At 41.4% G+C, this 8,898-nt stretch overlaps 1 non-coding gene across 1 annotated transcript; it reads right to left on the bottom strand.

The window, feature by feature from the left end:
* Positions 1-6,225: 6,225 nt before the first annotated feature.
* On the bottom strand, positions 6,226-6,332 carry LOC122018242. The gene has a single exon (XR_006121670.1). It is a non-coding gene; the product is annotated as a small nucleolar RNA R71 (small nucleolar RNA).
* Positions 6,333-8,898: the final 2,566 nt, after the last annotated feature.

Genomic DNA, 8,898 nt, shown 5'->3' on the forward strand with positions numbered 1-8,898 from the left:
CCGGATCCAGTGGCTGCAGCAAGGTGGAGTCGCTAATCTCCACCCAAGTACCCTAAAACACAGTCAATCTTAGCATCCGATCATCACCTAATCTAGATCTACATTCATGAACAAACTAATCCAAAACTCACCCAAGTCGGAGACTTCCCTGTTGACACACGGCTGAAAACCTTACTGCTAGAAAACTATTGTTGGAGCTACGAGAAGCCACTGCCAGTACCTATGACTGGATCTATCGTGGTCGGAGGTGCGACGCCCAGGTGTTGCGCCAAAGACGGTGATCAACCGATGCTGAGTGGTACCAAATGATCGAGCATCGGTGATTTGCCGCGAGGTGGAGGGATAGGGTAGAGGGAAAGGAGCCGGCGCTGGAGAAGAGGAAGAGGGCTCGACCGAGAGAGATGTGATGGAGCTAGGGTACAAGCGACAATTGGAAGAAGGAGATCGTGGTAGGCCTGCCCTCAGGTAGCTGCAACGCTGGGCTACACCGACGACTGTAGTGGGTGGCGCGACGTCGGGCGGCGTCGTCGGGTGATGAAGAGGAGTCAGGAGAGGAGGGCAGTGAAGTCGGCACGATGGGGAGGAGGAGGAGATCAGCGTGAGGAAGAGGAAAAGGGGAGGAGAGATGCCCCAGTTTCCTCCTTTGTTTGAGGAAAATGCATCCCCTCCAAATACGTCATACGAGCTCCGATTAAATCACAGAAAATTTCTAAAAATTCCTAAAAATTTCATGAAGGTTATTCCTCAAATAACCTTATTATTTTATTATTATTTGGGTGTCGTATTTTATATTCTCCCCCACTAATAAAAATTTGGTCCCCAAATTTTTCTTATTTACCATCAGCAAGTACTAACAATAGATAGATAGTATAAATGCTGAACAAAAATTAACCCACATACCTCATGTAAAAAGATGGGGGCACATATCGAGCTCAGATCGTATCCTCGAACTCCCAAGTAGCTTCCTCGTCAGAATGATACTACCATCCGACTTTAACCAGCCGGATAGTCTTGTTCCGCAGCTAACGCTCTTTGTGATACATAATCCGTATCAGAACCTCCTCGTAGGTAACGTCAGGCTGAATGAAAACTGATATATCTGACAAAATGTGTGTGGAGTCGGGCACATATCTCCTTAGCATAGACACATGGAATACATCATGAATGCCTGCTAGTGCTGGGGATAGTGTCAGACGGTAAGCTACCACTCCAATCCTCTCTAAGATCTGGAAAGGCCTAATATATCGTGGAGCTAACTTACCTCGGAGGCCAAATCTCTTCACCCCTCATGGGTGAGACTCTCAAAAATACATGGTCGCCAGTAGAGAACTCTAGGGGTCTCCGTCTCTGATCAGCATAACTTTTCTGACGGTCCTGCACCTCAGACATCCTCCGTTTGATAGTAGGACCAACTCTACCTCCTGCTGAGCTCTCTGCGGCCCCAGCAGCTAGGCCTCCCCAACCTCCTCCCAAAGGGTGGTGTCCGACAAGGTCTACCACACAACGCTTCAAACAGTGCCATCTAGATAGCCGAATGATAGCTGTTGTTGTAGAAAAACTCTACCAATGGCAAGTGGTCCTCCCAGCTGCCTCCAAAATCCATAACGCAAGACCTCAGCAAGTCCTCTAATGTCTGGATGGTTCACTCTGACTGTCCATTTGTCTGCGGAGGAATGCTATACTGAATCGGAGCTGTATGCCCAAGGCCTGCTACAGACTTTACCAAAATCGGGAAGTGAACCGTGGGTCTCTATATGATATAATACTCAAAGGAACACCATGCAATCTGATGATATCCCGACAATATAGTTCTGCCAATCGATCCAGAGAATCAGTCTTCTGGATCGCTAAGAAATGTGCAGATTTGGTTAATCGGTCAACGATCACCCAAATCACGTCATGGCCTCATCGTGTCCTAGGCAATCCCACCACAAAATCCATAGTGATGTGCTCCCATTTCCATTCTAGAATAGGGATCCTCTTAAGTAATCCGGCAGGTCTCTAGTGCTCAGCCTTCACCTGCTGACAGACTAGACATCTAGCTACAAACTCTGCAATGTCTTTCTTCATGCCGTTCCACCAATAGGAACACCTCAAATCTCGATACATGCGTGTTCCACCTGGGTGGATAGCAAAACGGAGCGATGAACCTCCTAAAGCAACTCCTCTATAACCGGGTGAGATTGAGGTATGCATAACCTGCCTCGGAAATAAATAACACTCTCATCATCTCAGGTGAACTCCGTTTGTTGCGCAGAAGTTATCTGGCTGCCAATGGACTGTAAACATTGATCACCGGCCTGGGCCTATCGGATCCTTATCCTGATTGATGACTGAGCATCCATGGTAATCAGAATACCCTGCTCTGTCTGTCCCTGCTCCTGAAGGCCCAACTCGGAGAAACCCTTAATCAAGTTCGTGACTAAAGCTCGGTGGCAAGCTAAAGTCCCTCTGGACTTCTTGCTAAGTGCATCGGCAACCACATTAGATTTCCTCGGGTGGTAGCTAATAGTACAGTCATAATCCTTCAGGAACACCATCCATCTCCTCTATCGGAGATTGAGTTCCTTCTGGATGAAAAGATATTTGAGACTCTTATGATTAGTGAGAATCTCAAATGTAATTCCATACAGATGATGTCGCCAAATCTTCAAAGCAAATATAATGGTGGCTAACTCTAGATCATGTACTGGATAGTTCTTCTCATGCTCCTTCAATTACCGAGAATCATAGGAGACTACCCTGCCGTGCTGCATCAAAACATTACCCAAATCCTGTAGAGAAGCATCGGTGTAGAGTATGAATCCGTCCTCTCCAGAAGGCAAAACCAGAGCTGGTGTCGACACTAATCTCTGCTTTAGCTCCTGGAAGCTGATCTCGCAGGCTTCTGACCATGTGAACTTCACGCCTTTCTTGGTCAAGTGTGTCAACGACATAGCAATGCAAGAGAAACCCTTAATGAACCGTCTGTAATATCCGGCCAATCCCAGGAAACTACGAATCTTCTGAACTGATTTCGGTTGCTCCCAACTGGTGACAGCCTCGATCTTCTGAGGGTCTATAGAAATACCTCTGCTGGAAACCACGTGTCCTAGAAAACTGACTGAGGATAGCTAAAAATCATACTTGCTGAACTTTGCATATAGACGATGTTGTCGAAAAGTCTCCAAGACTATGCGAAGATGCTGTGCGTGTTCCTCCTCGGAACGCGAGTAGATCAAAATGCCATCGATGAAAATCATAACAAACTGATCTACATACTCCAGAAAGACACGGTTCATCAAATCCATAAATATCACTGGGGCATTGGTATGCCCAAATGGCATTACCAAAAACTCATAATGGTCGTATCTGGTGAGGAATGCTGTCTTCTAAATATCAGAATATTTGACTCTCAGTTGATGATATCTGGACCGCAGATCAATCTTAGAATACACTGATGTACCTCTGAGCTGATCAAACAAATCCTCGATCTGTGCTAAGGGTTACTTATTTCCGACGATCACTGCATTCTGTTGTCTATAATCGATGCATTCTTTATAAACAATACCGGTGAACCCCTCGGATATACACCTGGTAGCTCATCTGGAAATATATCTGGATACTCTCGGACCACTGGAACATCTGAGAGCTGAGAACTACTGCTGTCATTGGCATTAATTAATGACAATAGAAATCCCTAACAACCATGTGATAGCAGTTTCTGAACCTGAATCACAGAAATGGTCGATATACCATCATCCCTGATGCTAGTGAAATCCCACGAGAGTTGGTTTGGAGGTCTGAATGTGACCACCCTCGTCTGGCAATCAACCGTGACATGGTATGCTTGATGTGCATAGATTTTATATACTTGTTTAGCATATTTTGACACACATTCTTATGTTTTATACACGCTTTATCTATGCACTTTCATGTTCCTTGCTTTGCTTTTAGCATAAATACTTTTCTTTGTTTAGAGATCTGCTCTTGTGCATTTTATACTTTCAAGAGTCGAATTTGGAGAAGAATTGATGTCCGTGGCTGATTCTATAACCAAACGGAGGAAAAATGACTTTGGCATTGAGTGCCACACGACCTTGCAAAGGGGAATGACCCTGGCCGTGTGGTCATGACAGGGCCATGTAGCATCAACAATAAGGGAGAGTGCCTTGGCCGTGTAAGGTTACACGACCGTGCCACCTTTTCCACCCAGTCAGTACATGACCATGTAGGATTACACGGCTGTGCAGCCTTTCCAGAGCTGAAAAATGGCATGGCCGTGTGTGCCACACGACCGTGCAACACTTCCAGAGACAAGAATTGGCCAGGCCGTGTGGTTTCACACGACCGTGCAGGCAAGCAAAAGTGGAACGTGGCACAGTCGTGTGAGGATCACACGACCATGTGACCTTGGCCGAGAGGAGGAATGTCTTGGCCGTGTGGATCTCACACGGTTGTGTCCTGGGCCGTGTGGCGCCCAAATGCCCTCCTCTATATATAGAGCCTCCTCCTCTTTGAAAGAGGAGGGCTCTCCCTTTTGGGAGATCTGTTCTTGGGCGAGTCTCCAGCGTTCGGAAGGCGATTTCTATCCAATATTTGACTCCAAGAGCGGAGGATTGGTTCCGAAGATCACTCGTCGTATTGAGATAAACATTCCTTTCAATTTTCTTGATTTAGATCGGGATGTCTTTAACCTTCTTGTCTTCAATTCTTTCCTCACCTTCTATGGAGTAGATCTTTTGTTCTAGGAAGGAGAGAGCACTTGTGATGTAACTTGATGTAAGATTCATGGATTTTCCATCTTCTTGATTCAAGGATATTGTTATGTTTTGTATCAATCAATCTTGTATGGATTATTATGTTTTTGGCCTAATTACCATTCTTGATTGATTGTTTGTATTGCTTGTGGAATCTTGTTGAGGAATTCGCTAAATTGTATGATCGAGTGGCGTCATGACAGGGCTGCCCCACTAACGGACATTTTAGGGGATCATCTTTAGGGGTAAAGCAAGAACCTACAAAGAAGTAGGACAGATTGATTTTCTTAACTCTATATCTTAATGTGAATTGATTAGTGATGCGTCTCTATGTCGTATGACTGAGGGGCGTCGTGACAGGCTGCCCCGCTAACGGACTTCATAGGGATCATAACTCTTTGATTGTTTAAGGTTTAGATGTGAGTCCTTGGCCGGTGTTTTCTGCAGAAGATAACTAGTGACTTCTTATGAAAACATTACAATTGAGGACAAGAATTGGTAGATTGCATTACATCGATGAATATCACAAAGAAACCAAAACTCCTAGAACCTTTATAAAACTGAATTTCTGCATTTAACCCTTCTAATCTTTAGTTGTAAATGATCTTTTAATCATTTGTTTAGCTAATTCGCTTTTGAGACATCATTAGTGATTATAACCAACCCCTGTGGATTCGATATTCTTTTATTACTGATGACGTAACCGTACACTTGTGGCTCATAATAAATTTTTGGCGCCGTTGCCGGGGACTGCGTCTATAACATTTGAGATTATCATTTGAGTTAGACTAAACTTTTCTTTTCTTATCTTACATCTAACTTGTAACTAGTTTTCTAATTATGTTTTGCATTCTTTCATTACATTCTTTCATTGCATCTATTTTTCTTTCTTTCTCATTTCTCATTCATTGCATTCATTGATCTTTAATTCTTTTTGTAAACTAAATTCTTTTTATTCTTTTCTTTTCTTTGAATCAAATTCTTTAATCTTGTTCTTGTATGCGAAGATCCAACCTTGCAGGAGATCTACTTCCTCTTGATCCCGAGATTGATAGAACATTCCATAGAAGGAAAAATCTTGCAAAGACATCAAGAAGAACGAGAACAATCAAATATGGTGAATAGACCACTAAAGGATTATGTAGCACCTTATGCTAGAGGGTTTCGCTCAAGCATTACAAGACCCTCTATTGAAGCAAATAACTTTGAGATCAAGCCTGCAATAATCAATATGGTACAGCAAAATCAATTTGGAGGTGGGCCGCATGAAGATCCTAATCAACATATGGAAGTCTTCTATGAAATCTGCGGTACCATTAAAATGAATGGTGTTCCTTCAGAAGCAGTTAGATTATTATGATTTGGGTTTTCTTTAAGAGATAGAGTTAAACAATGGTTGAATTCCTTACCTCCAAATAGCATTACCGCTTGGGAACAATGTGAGCAGCAATTCTTAGATAAGTTCTATCCTCCTAGCAAGACAGCTCATATGAGAAATCTTATTACAAGATTCAGACAATCCGATTCAGAATCTTTATTTGAAGCATGGGATAGATACAATAATATGCTCATACAATGCCCACATCATGGATTAGAGAAATGGTTGGTGTTACACACTTTTTAGAATGACATTAACTATCATACTAAAGTGTCCCTAGATTCAGCTGCTAAAGGGGCACTTATGAAAAAAGTTTAGATGAAGCCGAAGAAATCATTGAGAGTGTAGCACAGAATCATCATTAATGGGCAACAGAGAGAAGTGGAGGCTATTCTTATTCAAACCCAACAAAAGCATCAGAAAAATTTGATGTAGATGCAGTCACTCTAATGACTGCAAAGCTGGATGCTCTTATAAAGAAACTAGAAAATATGGGGACTGGTGTTGGGTTTTTCGGGCCGTAAAAACCGCTTTTTGTGTTGCGGAAACCCCGAAATTCCCATGCCACGGGATCCGTGTGAAGATTAAAATTTCGTAAAACTTTCACGTACGAGTTTTCTAAGCCTAGATCTACTTTAGATCTACAAGATAAGAATTTACCCTTGATGCGAAGCCCTTCGCTTAATCCCGCTCGTCCAAGGTTCGCCAGATCTCGAGGGTATCAAAGTAGATACTCCTCTATATGTATCCACACAAGCAAGAGACGGAGAAACCAAACAAAAAGGTGTGCTAGCACCTTTGAATGGCTCGGCCAAAGAGGAGGAGAGGGAGAGAGGTTGAGAGCTTGAGGAAGAAGAAGGAGTGAATGAGAATCAATTCTCACTAGTAACTCCCAAAAAGTGGCCGGCCACCTTCAAGTGAGAGGTTATATACTCCATGGGATTTCAAGAGTCAAAAACTCTTGATCTCCCTCATGAGGTGGCACACCATTGTAATACCCACTAAGCTTGTAAGATAAATATATGAATGTGGGATTTTGCCTTAGAAAAATAATAGGAAATGAGTTGAAGCAAAAAGAAACAAAATGAAATAAAAAGAAGTGAAGGTTAAGGATTGAACCTTGAACCTCTTATACTATAATTTATAGAATTAATTAGTAGAAACCAATTGGGATAGAGAGAAGATATTGATAGCAAGGAAAGGGAATGCATGATAAAGATAGGAGTAAAGATCTAAGAAGAGAAAGCAAGAAAAGAGCAAGAGAAAAGGCAACTTGCCTTCCTCCCTTCCTCTCTCTTTTCCCTCTCTTGCCGTGACCTTAAATGAAGAATTAAGGGGATTGATTCCCCCTTATTTCATCATGAATGATGAGAATAAATTAGAAAATAAAATAAATGAAAGAAAAATAGAAAATGGGTTAAGGGAGAAGGAAAGCAAAAATCAATCTTGCTACCTCTTCCCCCTTAACATAAAAGGGAGCAAGAAAAGAGAAGTTTATTTTTCTCTCATTTTCTCTCATTCTTCCTCTCCCTCACCGAAACCATCAGTCCCCTCTCCTCCATCTTCAGCCCCAAAGCCAAGGTTTTTCCCCTAAGAAAGCCTAAGATATAAGGAGGACTTAGCAAGGGAATCAAGGGAAAGGAACTAGAAGAAGAGGCTACTTCTTCCATCACCATACCTTAGATCCACAAGCGAAAAGGATGTAAGCTTCCCCTCACCTGTGGTACAAGGCTTTTTATGTGATTTTCGAATTTTATGAGGATTAGAAAACCTAGGAAAGAATTTTAGAAAATTCGGCTAAAGAAAGGGTTTTCAAATCTAGGAAGGTTTAAACAAGTCTTTATTTTTATGATATGTTTTCTATGCTATGTAGGAAAAATTTTCTTCATGTTTTTATACCTAATTGATGCTTGATCAGAGGAGTGCCTAACCCTAGAATTTCGGCCAAAAATATTTTAAGGAGGTTAGGGAAAACATGGTGTAACCAAACTAGTACAAGATTCCCTCCATGAACTACTAAGGGTCTTTTATTGGTTTTCTTGCTTGAAAGTTACTTGGAACCAAAAGAAATCCATTTATATGTTTCAGCCAAGAAAAAGGGCTTAGGGTTAGGAAGACCTTTAAATTTAAGTAACCATGTTTGTATGATAGAATATAGAGTTCTCTTAAAGAATTGCATGTTGAACATTGTTAGAAATTCATGAACTCTTATTTTAGATTTTCGGCCATGATAAGATGGATAGTTTAGAAAAGCTTGAACAAAATTATAATATGCTCAAGACCTCTGTGATATCATGATATGAAAGTTGTTTAATGCTCGCATGTTTAATTGGAGTATAGAAAATTTGTTACATGATATATGACATGTAAGATCACAAGGGTCCTAGCTTGTTTATGAACCCACTTTGTATATGATGTTCTTAGTAATTTTTGCCATGAAACTTACTTAGGTTTTCCATGCTTTAGGCCACTTAAAACCTAGTTTAAAGATTGGTAGGTTTCGTCCATGAGGAAAAATAAAAGAAAAAGGGAAAGAAACCTAGGAAGCCTAAGACACAATTCACATGTATGTTTATTATGCTTGTCTTTATACATGCTATGAAACTTGTATGATTTCTTATGCTTTTAGGCTATTTGAAGAAAGTTTATATACTGTTGAGTTTCGGCTAAGTAGGGTTTAAAAGACCTAGAGGCCTTAGAAATGAAACCAAAGGTGTTAAAAATGCTTCTTATGGAAATATGATAATGTGTTGATTGTGTCACATGCTTGTACAATTTTTC

Source organism: Zingiber officinale, chromosome 8B, assembly GCF_018446385.1.
Source record: "Zingiber officinale cultivar Zhangliang chromosome 8B, Zo_v1.1, whole genome shotgun sequence".
In the NCBI taxonomy this organism is placed as follows: Eukaryota; Viridiplantae; Streptophyta; class Magnoliopsida; order Zingiberales; family Zingiberaceae; genus Zingiber; species Zingiber officinale.